The sequence below is a fragment of the Phoenix dactylifera genome, chromosome 4 (genome assembly GCF_051530095.1).
Source record: "Phoenix dactylifera cultivar Ajwa chromosome 4, Ajwa_hap1_PhDact_Kaust_v1.1, whole genome shotgun sequence".
In the NCBI taxonomy this organism is placed as follows: Eukaryota; Viridiplantae; Streptophyta; class Magnoliopsida; order Arecales; family Arecaceae; genus Phoenix; species Phoenix dactylifera.
The window spans coordinates 40,508,711-40,524,752 of NC_143193.1; the positions used below are offsets into that span (position 1 = coordinate 40,508,711).

Sequence of the window (16,042 nt, forward strand, 5' to 3'; positions counted from 1 at the left end):
TTAAATCCCGCTGGACTGGCCCATACACGGTAGAGAAAGTACATCCGCATGGTGCGGTAGTAATATGCAATACTAAAGATGGTAGGTCATTTCAAGTTAATGGACATCGTTTAAAACCATACCTTGAGTATTTGAGTCCAGAAGTCGAGGAGACACTTCTGACCGACCCTGTGTATCATGAATGAATTATAATTGTCTGGCTGAAGACATAAAACTTAGCGCTCTTGGGAGGCAACCCAACATATAAATATCTTCTATAAAAAACAAAAATTACTAACATGCAGGTTTGGGGAATTTTACCCCAATTTTCAATTTACCTACCCATATCAGGTAACTTCTCCTCTGTCCTCTTACTGCTTTAATTTTTCTTTAACATTGAGGACAATGTTAGATTTAAGTTTGGGGGTATTTTTAAGCATTTGGAATTTTTATAAAAAAAAAAAATTTTTTTTTGGAAATTAAAAAAATAAAAAAAAAAATTAGAACACACAAGGTATATAAAATCTAAGAGCCCAATGACTAGTTGGAAGTAGTGCAAAGTGAGTTCTTTTTATTAAGTTCCTTTTAGTGAGTTGTAAGCTAATTAGTGCTTTGAATTTCACAACACATCTGGCCTGCATTTTCTAAGGTATAGGTTCGACATTGTATTGAGAATATGGTAGCAACCTCGAATCCTGATGAACCATCTTTTTCTGATCCAAAAAAAAAAAAAAAAAAAAACTAATTGGTGGATTTAGTCAGGTACATCGAAAAGGGCTACCTATTGTCAAAGGCCAGCGGGCTTGTGATGAGGAACCCGAGCATAGGTCCGTAGGGGAGTCTTGATGCCCGACACCTCATGCCAACTGGTGTGAGAATTGTCGACTAATTGCTCGCTACATGGAGGAATCATCACAGGAGTAAAAGTGCACAATATATACATTATCATTTCCCTTTAATGCAAAAAAAAAAAACAAAAAAAAAAAACAAAAAAAAAATCTGAAAAACAAAAAAAAAAAATGTATATTGACCTTAAGAAAGACAATAGTGTGAAAGCCGTCGTTGTAAAAATTCGAGTAAACTGGAATATTACAGATAAAGCCCATGAGGTATTAAAGTAAACATCCACAGCTCTCGAAATCCTGCAGAAAAGATGATTTTGAATTAGCAAATAGGTCTTGTCCGACCAATTCTTGGAAACTACTAATATTAGCGATATTTTGGAGATCCAAAACCTTAGCTTGTGCATGGTCCAAACTTCACTGAGCACTCAAGTATAAATAAGTTTTACAACTCCCTAACGGAAAACTTAATGACTTCAACTTAAATTGCATACTAACCTAGAATTTGGGCTACTTAGTAATTAAAACCTTGTGTGCTTTTGAAATTCTTATCAGTTATGTACTTGAAACTAGACTTTCATTTCATAAAATAAATTTTATTTTGGGATTGAAGTTTGTGGGTAACTTCACTGCAAACCCTCACGAGACAACACTCGTCCACTAGGGTAACCTAGGGGTTTAAAGGCTTGTTGCACGTGCTAAGTGCAATCGTAATGCTCTACGAAAGTGAGTATTTATCTTAGGATAGTTAATAAATAACACTTTTGCTCTCTCATTTTATCATTTTCGCACCGAATTGCTAGAGACTAGCAATAAGCTAGTTGGGGGTTGTGATGAGAGCACAAAAGTGCGACCTACATATTACTAAAATTAGTGTTATTGTTAACCGATAATGATAAATTCACTGGATTAATATTATATTTGGGTTTAACATAGATTAGTATAAATTAGAGATAAAATGCACATTGAGTACAAATTTGACTTCAAATCAGATCCGAGTCGGGTTCGGAACCGAGTCGGGTTTGGGTCCGAATCGGGTCCATTTCTTTTGTGCTTTTGGAAAATAATTTTGGGCAAATCTAAATGGGCTATATCATAACTATAAGGTACTGGGTGACCCATGACTTGAAAGAATTGCACTTGACCTCCAGCCAGAATAGATGACCCGTCTACAAGCCAAATTTCATATCACACTATTTTTCTATACGACTAATTGAATGGAACTTGGTATCTCCCAGCCTCTCCAACCTTCCATGCTCGTCCGACTACTGCAGCGTGATCCAAGCACCGTCCCCGCATCTCCAGTGGTCCCGAGTCCCTGCTTCGTTCGCATCACAGCGCCCGCGATCAGCGTCAAGCTCCGTCGATCAAGTGAAGCATTCCTCCCAGCCGTCCGCGTTTCTCCCACCGCGTGCCAGCGTCCCCACCTTCCATTCCAGCATCCTCCCCTCTTCCGGATTCAAGCCGTTCGCATCCCCCTCATGGCCCAAAGAAGGAAGCTCACAGCCTCCCAAATCAGCGACTCCCCTCACGCGTCCGTGATCTTCTCCTCCGCATCCAAGCATCTGTGCCAGCAGCACCCGAGGAAGGAAGCCAGCGTCCCCACCTTCCACTTCAGCTTCCAGCGATCCCGCGCCCGTGAAGGAAGCCCCAGCATCCTTCCTCCTCCGCGTGTGATCCCGACGATCAAGCCCAGCCGAAGCAGAGAAGATCCTCCGCAATCGTAGCATCTTAGCTCTTCCGGCTTCAGCCCTTCCTCCGCATCAAACTCCCAGCGGCATCGCATGGCTGAAGAAGGAAGTCCACGTCCCCAAACCGTGATCGGCTCCTCCCTGCAATCACGGAAGATCCCAGCATCCGAAGAAGGAAGCCCCAGCCAAGATCGCTCCTCCTCCGCCTCGCAGCCGTCCATCTCACCGCATCCAGCTCCTCACAGCGCCCGGATCACGCCAAGATCGACTCCTCCCCGCGTCCTCACCGCGTCTGCCATCTCCCTTCCGCGGCTATAAGAGGAGAAGGAGGAAGAGGGAAAGGGGTGTGCTCGGTTGGGGTGGAGGCCAAGAAACAGAGGAAAGGAAAGGGCTCTCTGTCGGCTGGTCCAAGGAGGAAGAAGAAGCTCTGTTTTTGTCCAAAAACAGAGGAGAAGCCCTGTTTTCCGAGAAGAAGGAAGAAAAAAAAAAAAGCTATTTTTTTTTAACTGTTCAACCGAGTTACTTGTTCTTTTTATTTCATTTTTTTTATTTTATGTTCTTGTAATCAATTTCCTTTTCATGAAATCCATCAGTTTCTTTTATGAAATCCGTGTTCTAGGTTCAGTTTAATGTTTGCTTCATATACAATATATTAATTTTCTTTTAGGCAATCCATGCTCTAGGTTTAGTTTAATCTTTGCAGTTTATTTTGAAATTCTTAATTTTAAGATAACTCTGAAATTAATCTTTGCTATTCGACTGGCGATTTTAATTCATATTCTGTCTTTAGAAATCGACCCCTAATCTGCATCCAATTTCAATTGCAAAGTTTTCTGTCTTCCCTTTGTTTATTTTCAATTAGAGAACATTCAACATCCCTGATATAATGTTTTTCTTTAATCATTCAAAAATCGATTTTGAATCCGAGTGAACGTTTTAATTTTTATGCAACTCCAATCGCCTCCCTGTGGATCGACCTCTTACAACCACTATTCTTCGGGTAGCACAGGTAAGAGTAAATTAAATTTAACTTTTGTTCGTCGGTTCTAACAACGATCTGTCTAGCGTATTTTTAGGTAGACAGGAAAGGACGAACAATGGCATTAAGCCATTTCTCAGAATTAGACCTTTGCATAGCATCCATGTAGGTGACGGGATCCTCTGTGTTCTCATCGAGACCAACAGGTTCGCCGTCCTGGACCAGAAAACCATAGTATATGTCCGGCTGATGCGGTACTCTACCGGATCGCCTCACGGATATCTCTATAATGGGTTCTGAATCTGATCTAATCAAATCCGGTTCTTTAGTCTGTACTGATTCTTCTATACGTTGGAATTCGTCAAGTGCAACATCAGAGCTGTTTGCTCCTTCACCAAGAAACTCCTCAAGGAAAACAGCCCTATTACAAACAAACAAATTTTGCGTATCAGTATTATAGAAGTAATACCCTAAGGTTTCTTTTGGATATCCGACGAAGAAACAATTATCAGACTTGGATTCCAGCTTATCTGCTTTCAAACGCTTGACATAGGCCTTACACCCCCAAACTCTTAGGTGAGTGATCACTGGCTTACGCCCAGTCCACATCTCATGTGATGTTTTAATCACAGACTTACTAGAAATCTTATTTAAGATATAGCAGGCAGATTCTAGAGCATATCCCCAAAAGGATAAAGACAGGCTAGCGAAACCCATCATGGATCGGACCATGTCTAACAGAGTCCTGTTCCTCCTTTCAGATACACCGTTATGCTGAGGTGTTCCAAGAGGGGTCTATTGAGACAGAATCCCATTCTCTTCCAGATAAGTCAAGAAATCACTGGAGAGATATTTTCCTCCTCGATCAGATCGAAGAATTTTAATATGCTTTTCAGTTTGTTTTTCTACTTCATTACGGTATAATTTGAACATTTCAAAAGACTCAGACTTATGCCTCATAAGAAACACATGCCCGTACCTAGACAGGTCGTCTGTAAATGTAATGAAATAGCTGTACCCTCCTCTGGCACCTGTACTCATAGGTCCACATACATCCGTATGTACGAGTCCCAGAATATCTGTGGCTCTCTCACCTTTTCCAGTAAAGGGTGATTTGGTCATTTTACCAAGAAGACAAGACTCACAAGTTGAAAATGATTCAAGATCATTAATATTCAGAATATCCAACTTGGTCAACTTGTTGATCCTGTTCTTGTTAATATGTCCTAGCCGGCAATGCCATAGGTAGGTATCAGAGACATTATCTATCTTGGGTCGCTTACTTGATGTGTACATTACACTAACAGGATGTGATATTGTGTATATGCCATTTATTAATTGTCCATCAACCATAATAACACCATTCACAATGATATTACAAGAACGATTCTTTATTGATATTTCATAACCGTTTTGGGCTAAGAGCCCTACAGAAATGACGTTAATTAAGAACGACAGACAAAAATGACAGTCACTTAAGGCGATTACATGAGAATTGAAAACTAACTTAAGATCTCCTAATGCTACAACTGGAACAATTCTTCCATCTCCAACATTCAGGAACCTCTCATTATCCTCAAATCTCTTATTGACTTGCAGTCCCTGTAATGAATTGCAAATATTATAAGGACTTCCGGTATCCAATACCTAGGTCAATTTATCACATATAGAGAAATTACAAGGAGTTATCATATAAGTACATTGCCTAGCAACTGTTTGCTCATTTCTCCTAGACCTGTTTGGATCAAGGGTGGCTACATACAGAGGACAGTTCCTTTTCCAGTATCCTAGTTTCTGACAATGGTAGCACACCACCTTTCTAGGGTCAGCCTTCTTTCTTATCATCTGATAAGATGTCCCGACACTTAGCATCTTTCTCTTCCTTTTATTTTTATTTTTATTTTTCTTTTTTTCTTTCCCAAAGGGGCGACGTCCTGCCCCACTACCAACCACTTTAACCAGCCCTTTCCTAAGCTGGTTATCCTTCTCAAAGTTCTGCAACAACCCCAAAAGACCATGGAAGTTGAGTACAGGCTTTGTCATTCTATAATGAGTGAGGAATGGTTGGTAGGAATCAGGTAGGAAATTCAAAATCGCATCCTTTCCCAATTGTTCATGCAGGAAAAAGTCGAGTTTGCTCAGGTGCTCTATCAACTCGATCATGTACAGTACATGGTCCGTAACAGAGGCCCCTTCCCTGAGTTTGGCGTTGAAGATACAACAACTGGTACTATACCTTTTATCGTCATCAGGGACGCCAAACGATTCATTCAACACTTGAATGATCTCGTTCGGCTGAGCACTCTCGAATCTCCGCGAGAATTCGTCGTTCATTGCCGCTAGCATAATGCACCGGACAGTGATCTAATCACTCGTCCATTTCTGGTAAGCGTCACGGACTGCTACCCGTGCATTAGCAGGAGACAATTCAGGTGTCGAATCAGTAATTATATACATGGTCCTCTCGTGTTCCAGGACGATCTTAAGCTTTATAAGCCAGATTGAAAAATTGGGACCGGTCAACTTATCATTATCTAATAATGACCTAAGTGATAATTGAGTGGCCATTTCTGCAAAAAAATGACAACAAAGCCTAATGGTGCAAAAATAAAACTGCTCTCCCAAGTGCAGGAGAATCGCACAAGTAATATAACTCGGAAGTCCGAGGTCGATTCCTCAGGGAACGATCTATAGATTATTAGCGTAATTTCTAGATGTAATTTTCAGTTGATTTTCAAAAATTAAAAGCAGAGGATTAATAAATAACTAAACAAAGATCAAGAATATAGAGAAGGCTAGGGATCCGGAATCCTCCTTGACAATATTGCTTTCAATATATAAACTCGGCGATTCTTGATTAAGGATTAATATGATAGAGTTGTTTTAATCATGGAGTATACAATCTGAGAACATGAATTTAACATCCAAGTATTTATCGTGCCGGTTACGTCTACGACAAATCAAGCATTGAAATAATCCATGCATCAACATATATATAAACCATACAAGATCTTATCCAATAAATAAATAAGCAAGAATCCAAAACATACCAAGGGATATAAAACAATTAGAATAAAGGTTTAGAATTTACTTCAAAGATAGCAATACATCAAGGGTTCCTCCATCACCCTTCACCTAAAGGATTAGCCAGCCATCAACATCAAAGACCCTCCCCTGTTACTCCTCTCTCTATTCTTTTTTTCTTTTTCTTTTTGGAAACAGGGCATCCCCTGTTTCCCTTTCTCTTTTTTTTTTCGTTTGAAAACTCTGCAGCAGCCCGACGCCCCCCTGTTCTTCTTCTTCGATGCCCCCCTTCGGATCAGAGGTCTCCTCATATAGATCCCCAGAGCTCGTGGAATCGATGATTCCACTGATCGCGCGTGGGGATGAGCGGACGGCAAGGATCGTGCGTTGCAGACGGCTGGGCTGATGCTGGTGCGGACGATGCGCGAACGTTGCGACGCTTCACGGGTTGCTGGTGGTGTTCTGGGATGCAGACGCGGCAGATGGATGGGTAGAAGCTCACGAACGGCTGGAAGGGAGGAAGAATCGGGCGCTGATCTCGGCTGGGAGGTGAAACGGACAGACGCCATGGATTACGGCTGGGAGATGGTGGAAGCTGGGAGGTGCGTGAACGCTGGCGGAAGAAGAGGGCGTTGATCACGGATGCTTCGCGGACGGCTGTGGAGGAGGCAGATGCTTGGGAGGCAATCACGGCTGGATCCGGTGCTGAGAATGGACGCGATGGAGGATCGCCACAGATGCTGGGATCATGAACACGGGAGAATCACGCTGAGAGCTGGCGTGAATGGAGGAGGTGGACGCTGGGGCTGCGCGTGAGGTTCACTGGAGAAGATTGCTCACGGTGCGACGCTTCACGAGAGGCTCGCACGAGATCTGGAGGCTTGATACGGGTGCTCCGCGGACGCTTGGGAGGTGATCGCGGTCAAGACGGGAAGGGAGCTGATCACTAGTGCGGATGGAATCAGGATGCTAGGATTGGGTGCGGGAGATCAGATCACAGATCCTGGTTCACGGACGGCTGGAAGCTTGAGTTACATTGCGGAATTTGGGGAGTCGCTTGGGTGCGCGGAAGAAGAGTCATAGACTCTGTTCTGCAGTTGGGAGGATGCATCCTTTTTAGATGAATTTATATAAAATAATGTTAAAAATTATAATAAGTGCTTAGGATAAAATATTAATCATGCAAATGTTAACATCTATTATTTATCATTATTTTGCTAGCATTAGGCTAAGTTAATTGGTACTTAGATCGCACTTTTGTGCTCTCATCATACCCCCCAACTTGCTTATTGCTAGTCTCTAGCAATTCAGAGTAAACAATAAAATGAGAGTACAAAAAGTGTTGGTCAATTCTTTGACTTTTTATTAAAGCTAAAGACATAAAACTAGGATATATACCCACTTTCGTAGGGCATCACGATTGCACTTAGCTCGTGCAACAAGCCGTTAAACCCCTAGGTTACCCTGGTGGACGAGTGTTGTCTCGTGAGGATTTTCAGGGATGTTATCCACAAACATCATGAATGAGATCCTAAAAAATATGAAATAAAGCCTAAGCTAATACACATGTGATATATATTTTTCTTAAGCTTGGCAACTATCAAAGCAAGGGGGATACTAAAGTGTAGTGTGCATAAACAGAATGACTTTCTTAGAGCACTAATACCTCCACCACAACACGGTACTGCTTGAATTTTTAGGTGCACTACTCAAGTTCACAAGTGTTTACTACAGTTTATTAGAGCCTGATCCATCAAATTTTCGGAATATCTTATGTTGTCTAAAATTGTCAAGAATGGTTCGCATAAAAAAAAAAGGAGCTATCAATCCCAACTAAATATCCAAAGTACATAAAGGTCCAATACAATGGAGTCAAACCAGCCATTACCACATGTCACTGGGTTCAGCCCGACCAACCCTATTCATGCTTATTTTTATTTTTGAACACATATGATGATTACAACAGTCCAACCCCCTTAGGCTCTAGCAAGGTCCATGTAGCGAGTTTTCGGCCAATGACTCCTGATCCAGTTGGCTCAAGGCATTAGGTGAAACACCCCTCGGGCTTAATTACTCGAATCAGACTACGCCACGAGGTTAGACTTGTTATCTCCTCATTTTTTTTTTTTTTGGAATAGAGAAGGTAATCTGAACCATATAATGTGACTGTATCGCGACTATAGGTCAACCAAGGTTGGAACATAAGACACTTAGATGATCTAGCCGGGGTATTCAACCTCTATCTTTATGTGAAAACCAAATCATGAACCTTATAGTACAGACAAGGATACTCGTACTTCTTTTACAGATATGGCTTAATAAAAATGCATTAAACAAATATGAACTCCTGAGGCCTTCCTATAATCATTAAGTACATGTGCGGGATCTAATAATAGATCTCTGATCAGTCATAGTATGCATGTGTTCCTTGCCTTAATAGTTGCACAAACTCAATATGAAAATACATGTGCATTGGTAATAAATCAAATGCAAAAACAAGTTTTTTTTTTTTTTTTTTGCAAAATATTTTCCTCCCCCCAACTTAAACATTGCATTGTCCTCAATGTAATAGATACAAGAAAACTATATATGAGAGACAGTAGAGAAAATAATATTGGAGAGAAGAGGAATACCTTGAGCTGTTGATATCTAGAAAATAAGACCTACAAAATAAGAAAAAAATAGAAATAAAAGAAAATTTAATTCTAAATAATATATACATACCTTTGCCATCATGCTTTAGTCATAAGAAGGCTCCCCTAAGAAAAAGGAGTCTTCTTCATCTGCAAAATTCTCAAGAAAAGGTTTAAGTCTGTGTCCATTTACCTTAAAAATTCTACCATCCCGTGGATTCTCAATCTCAACCGCCCCATGTGGAAAAACAGTTTTTATAATGTAAGGACCTGTCCATCTCGATCGCAACTTACCAGGAAATAGATGTAAGCGGGAATCATATAAAAGAACTTTTTGCAAAGGTTCAAAGATTTTTTTAAAATTGATTTATCATGTAAGATCTTCATTCGTTCTTTGCAAATTTTAGCATTGTCATAAGCATCTATGCGAATCTCATTAAGCTCGTTCAATTGCAATTTTCTAGCTAGACCGGCATCTTGTAAATCAAAATTCAATTTTCTAATTGCCCAATACGATTTATGTTCTATTTCTACAGGCAGATGACACGCTTTTCCATAGACTAGCCGGTAGGGAGACATGCCAAGAATGGTTTTCTATGCAGTACGATAGGCCCATAATGCATCTGATAGTTTCAAGGACCAATCTTTTCGTGATGGGTTCACCGTTTTCTCTAAAATACGCTTGATCTCCCTATTGGCTAATTCTACTTGGCCACTAGTTTGCGAGTGATATGGGGTAGCAACTTTGTGGGTGACACCATACTTTTTTAATAATGTCTCAAAAGGCTTATTACAAAAGTGTTTTCCACCATCACTAATTATGACCTTAGGCATCCCAAATCGTGAAAAAATATTTTCTTTTAAAAACTTCAGGACGGGTTTGTGATCATTGGTCTTACAAGCAACAGCTTCTACCCATTTGGACACATATTCGACACCGACTAAAATGTACTCATATCCAAAAGATGGTGGGAATGGGCCCATAAAATCGATGCCCCAACAATCGAAAATTTCGATAATAGTAATGGGTTGAAGAGGCATCATTTGTCTACGAGTTAGACTTCCAATACGTTGACATGGATCACATGTCCTGCAGAACTCGTGGGCATCTTTGAACATAGTGGGCCAATAGAAACCACATTGCAAAACTTTTGCAACAGTTTTCTTAGAGGCAAAGTGTCCACCGCAAGCATCAGTGTGGCAGAAAGAAAGTACGCTTTGTATATCATGATCCGGTATGCATCGTCTAAAAATTTGATCATTGCAATATTTAAACAAATAGGGTTTGTCATAGTAATAATTTTTTACTTCGCGCAAGAAAATTTTTCTATCTGTCGACCCCCAATGCTCCGGCATCCGGCTTGTAACAAGTAAATTTACAATATCTGCATACCATGGTATACTAGAAAGTGCAAACAACTGCTCTTCAGGGAATGAGTCCTTGATGGAAAACTGTGGCACTGAATCATGAAAAACTAATCATGATAAATGGTCAGCAACCACATTCTCTACTCCTTTTTTATCTTTGATAGTGATGTCAAATTCTTGGAGTAGAAGTATCCATCGTATTAAGCATGGTTTGGCCTCTTTCTTATCCAACAAATATTTTAGTGCCGCATGGTCCGTGAAGATAACAATAGGAGCACCAAGGATATAAGAGCGAAATTTATCTAAGGCAAATACTACTGCAAGCAATTCCTTCTCGGTGGTAGTGTAATTCATTTGAGCATCGTTTAAGGTTTTGCTTGCATAGTAAAGGACATGTGGCTTATTATCCTTGCATTGTCCTAGGACAGCTCCTATCGCATAGTCGCTAGCGTCGCACATAATCTCAAAAGGTAATGACCAATCAGGTGGTCGAACGATGGGTGCAGTGCTAAGCATAGACTTTAACTTCTCGAATGCATCTTGGCTAGTTTCAGTCCAATTGAACGATGTATCAAGGGCTAGGAGGTTACATAATGGTCGAGCTACGGCACTAAAGTCCTTGATGAACCTCCTATAAAATCCGGCGAGACCCAAAAATGATCTAACATCTCTAATCGTCTTGGGTGCAGGTAGCTTAGCAATTAAATCAGTCTTAGCTCTATCTACTTCCATGCCCTTCGATGAAACAATATGTCCTAAGACAATTTCCTTTGGCACCATGAAGTGGCATTTCTCCCAATTCAGTATCAAATTCTTTTCCATACATCGAGCTAAGACAGCTTGTAAATGTGACAGGCAATCATCAAATGTGTCGCCAAAAACGGAGAAGTCGTCCATGAACACTTCCAAAAATTTCTCGTTCATGTCTTCAAAGATGCTGAGCATGCATCTTTGGAATGTTGCAGGTGCATTACACAACCCGAATGGCATTCGTCGGAAAGCAAATGTGCCAAAAGGACAAGTGAAGGTAGTCTTCTCTTGATCTTCCGGTGAAATTTCAATTTGATAATATCCCGAATAGCCATCGAGAAAACAATAGAAATCATGCCCTGCAACCCTCTCCAATACTTGGTCTAGGAAGGGTAGAGGAAAGTGATCCTTTCGTGTGACCAAATTCAGCTTTCAGTAGTCAACACACATGCGCCAACTCGTCGGGACACGAGTTGGAACTAGTTCACCTTGTTCATTTTCTAATACCGTCAAACCCGATTTCTTAGGACGACTTGAGTAGGGCTTACCCACTTGCTGTCGGAAATTGGGTAAATAATACCCATGTCTAGCAACTTGAGGACTTCTGCCTTAACCACATCTCTCATTGTAGGATTTAACCTTCGTTGCATTTGCCTTGTGGTTTTGGCATTGTCCTCCAAATATATCCGGTGCGTGCAAATTAAGGGGCTAATTCCCTTCAAATCGGCAATAGACCACCCTAAGGCTCCTTTATGATTCTTTAAAACATCAATTAATTTTCTTTCTTGGGTATGATCAAGTCCAGACGAGATGATTACAGGAAAAGTATCTTCGGGTCCAAGAAAAGCATACTTAAGTTCCTTTGGTAAGGGTTTTAATTCGAGCTTGGGTGCTTGCTCATGGGATGGTACTATTTTTACCTCTCGAGGCGACAATCTCTCAAATTCTCCTTGTTTTGGTCTCCACCCATTGACCATCTTGATATCCAGATTATCCACAATAGGTGTGACTGACAAATCATCATCATTGGTTCCATTAGGACAACAATCAATTAAGCTATCATTGAATGGGTCGTTAATTGCTTTAGCTAACAAATAATCTTCTGCGATGGTTTCAACCCAATCAACCTCCTTACTCTCTTCGGGATCATTGGGTTGTTTGCACACATTAAAAATATTCAATTCTAAGGTCATGTTACCAAAAGAAAGCTTCATGACACCATTCCTATAATTAATCAATGCATTAGAAGTTGCAAGGAATGGACGTCCTAAAATGACCGGAATCTGAGACTGTGAGTTCGAAGCCGGATGTGTGTCCAATACAATAAAATCGACAGGAAAGTAGAACTTGTCTACTTGGACTAATACATCCTCGATAATCCCCCTTGAAATTTTAACTGACCTGTCAGCTAATTGCAAAGTGACGGAGGTTGGCTTCAACTCACCTAAACCAAGTTGCTCATATACAGAATATGGCAACAAATTCACACTCGCCCCTAAATCTAACAATGCTCGCTCTATCCTAAAGTTGCCTATGATGCATGAGATGGTTGGGCAACCTGGATCTTTATATTTAGGAAGAATGTTGTGCTGCAAAATAGCACTCACATTTTCAGTTAAAAATGCCTTCTTCTTAACATTTAATCGGCGCTTAACAGTACATAAGTCCTTCAAAAATTTGGCATATGAGGGTACTTATTTGATTGCATCAAGAAGAGGTATGTTGATCTTTACTTGTTTAAAAAGCTCAAGAATTTCAGAATTAGGTTCGAGCTTTTGCAACGGCTTTAACCGTTGTGGAAAAGGTGGAGGAAAAGGACATTCAACTTTCTCGGTAGAAGTTGGGACCTCGACTTCTTCTTTGTTCCTTTCATCGACTTTGGGGGTATCAGAATTAGAAGTGACTCGCGGTCTCAATGGGACGGTCTGATCGATAACTTTCCCATTACGCAAAGTCATAATGCTTTTTGCATGTTCTGTATGCGAACTAGAGGGAGCCGTATTATTACTACCGTGCATTTGTGGGTTAGGTTGGGGTTGAGCTGGAAGCTTACCCTTCTCTTGGGTACTTAGGACGGTGGTCAACATTGACAATTGGTTCCTTATATCTTCAAAATTTCGAGTATTTTGAGCATTGATATTAGCTTGACCTTGTAGAAAAGTTTGTATAGATTGCAAGGTATCCTCAATATTCGGCTTCTGAGAAGGTGGTGGTGCATAAGTAGGATGTGCAGGTGGAGGAGCTGAATGGTGTGACTGTTGAGGATGATCGTTTCTCCACCTAAAGTTTGGATAATTCTTCCAACCAGGGTTATAGGTATTCGAGTATGGATCTTTATAAGACTTTTGGTAGGAGTTCATAGCATTTGCTTGATCGTGCAAGACTTCTTTGAATGCCGGTATGGTGGGACAATCTGTAGTAGTATGACCCGACATATCGCAGATACCACAACACTCGTTTCTAAGTTCTATAGTCTTGACAGGCTCAATCTTCCTAAGCTCAATTTCTTCTACCTTCCTAGTGAGGGCTGCCATTTTAGCATGAAGATCATCCTCAGTTCTGAGGTTGTAAAGGCCTCCCTGTACAGAGCTAGTAGGCTTAGGTAAAGACTTGGTGTTTCTATCCCCGTTATCCCAAAGTTGGGCAGTCTCAGCAAGGAAATCCAAATACTCCCATGCCTCATCAGGTTGTTTTTCTAAGAATCTACCATTGCACATGGTCTCTACAAACTGTTTCAACTGTGGAGATAAACCTTCATAAAAGAAGCTAATGGTTCTCCAAGTTTCGAATCCGTGATGAGGGCATGAGAGAAGAAGGTCTTTAAATCTTTCCCAACATTCATAAAATGTTTTATTATCTTTTTGTTGGAAATTGCTGATATGTCTTTTCAGAAAGTTGGTTCTTTGTGTGGGGAAGAACTTCTTTAAAAATTCTCTCTGCATATCTTGCCAAGTTCTTATTAATCTAGGTCGCAAAGAGTTTAGCCATGTTTTGGCCTTATCCTTTAGAGAGAAAGGAAACAATGTCAACTTGAGGACATCCTCGGTGACGTTTGGCACTCTAAATGTAATGCTCAATTCTTCAAAATCCTTTAAATGAAAATACGGACTTTCGGACTCTAACCCATGAAACTTGGGCAGCAATTGGATTACCTCTGGTTTGATGTCAAAATGTCCTACATTATCAGGAAAAATTATGCATGAAGGCTGACTAGTCCTAGCCGGTTGTAGGTATTGTCTTAGAGTCATAACATGGGGTTCTCGTTCTCGATTGTGGTGACTCCCCGCATCTTCATTTAGATCAGCCATCTCACAAGGTGTGAGATATTGCGAAGGAATTTTAGGGGTATGTCCTAAGGGATGATCTAAAGTTGTACGACTTAATCGACCGGTGTCGTCCCTATTCCACTTTAGCATGCAAAATAATTCCTTTTTTTTATTTTTTTTAAAATATAAGTACCAACTAAAGATACCCTAAAACGACACCCTAATACAAAAATCTATTCACAATCAAACATGCAACAAAACATTACACCTCAATTCCTAATGTTTTTCTTAAATTTCTAGACAGCTCCTAACTGGTTTGAAGAGGACACCCAAGCCTCCAATCCGGTCTAATGAACCGAGTTGACCAGGTAAGCTTCCAGGTAAGTGGAGGGGTCACGATGCATTCGCAAAGGTCCCACTTAAAACCCACTTGCCTCGAACAGATGAACTGTCTCCCTTATAGGGACAAAGCTTGCCTAGACATCAACTAAGCCACAGAGTGAAATTGGTGCAACTTTCGGTGGTCTTCGTCTTATTGAGCTCGAATGTCCTTAGGAGCCAACGTCTAGTTGATTTTAGTTAAGCTTAGGATATTTATGCAGTGGGATGATTTTTGGGCTAAGGACGAGTGATGAAATCCCGACCTTATCTTTTTAAATGGGTTCTACCCTTAAAATATTTTATGCTGATGCCTTATACTATATGCAACAATCAAGAGATTTTTTTTTTAATGTTTTATGACATGACATTAAATTTCATTGAATAGGTGATTAAGCAAATTATTTATTTATTTTTTTTAAATTTTATGAGTTGAAGTCTGAAATTTGAAATTTAAAATATAAAATTTTAGGTTTTCCCTCTTTTTTAAATTTTGAATGATCACACTTGATCTTTTCTTAAAGTTATTTTTTTTTCAATTTTCAATTATCAACAAGGGTTAATAAGATATGATAACAATAAATTTCTTATTCTAAAAAAAATTAAATGCAGAAAATTCAAAGCAGAAAGCAGCAAGGTTTCGTATTAATCTAATGGTCTTAAAAGTCTCAGAATGTCAATCAGACCGTTCCGATTATTGAACAATGTGTCTTGCACTAGTTGACCAAATTTGAGTCAAATCAGACGGCTAATTTTTATGATATCAGAGTTTGATACAGACTATGCAGGGAATTAAAAATAGTAGTAAAGATTTAATTTTTTTTTTCAAAAGTAAAATACTAACTACTAAGGTAAAAATTAAATATAAAATTATACTAATAACTCAGCCGTTCCCCGGCAACGGCGCCAAAAACTTGGTGCAAAAATAAAACTGCTCTCCCAAGTGCAGGAGAATCGCACAAGTAATATAACTCGGAAGTCCGAGGTCGATTCCTCAGGGAACGATCTATAGATTATTAGCGTAATTTCTAGATGTAATTTTCAGTTGATTTTCAAAAATTAAAAGTAGAGGATTAATAGATAACTAAACAAAGATCAAGAATATAGAGAAGGCTAGGGATCCGGAATTCTC

At 40.0% G+C, this 16,042-nt stretch overlaps 1 non-coding gene across 1 annotated transcript; it reads left to right on the forward strand.

Annotated features, from left to right (window-relative positions):
• Nucleotides 1-14,053: 14,053 nt before the first annotated feature.
• LOC149767787 (small nucleolar RNA R71) lies at nt 14,054-14,162 on the forward strand. The gene has a single exon (XR_016409264.1). It is a non-coding gene; the product is annotated as a small nucleolar RNA R71 (small nucleolar RNA).
• The last annotated feature ends 1,880 nt before the right edge of the window (nt 14,163-16,042 follow it).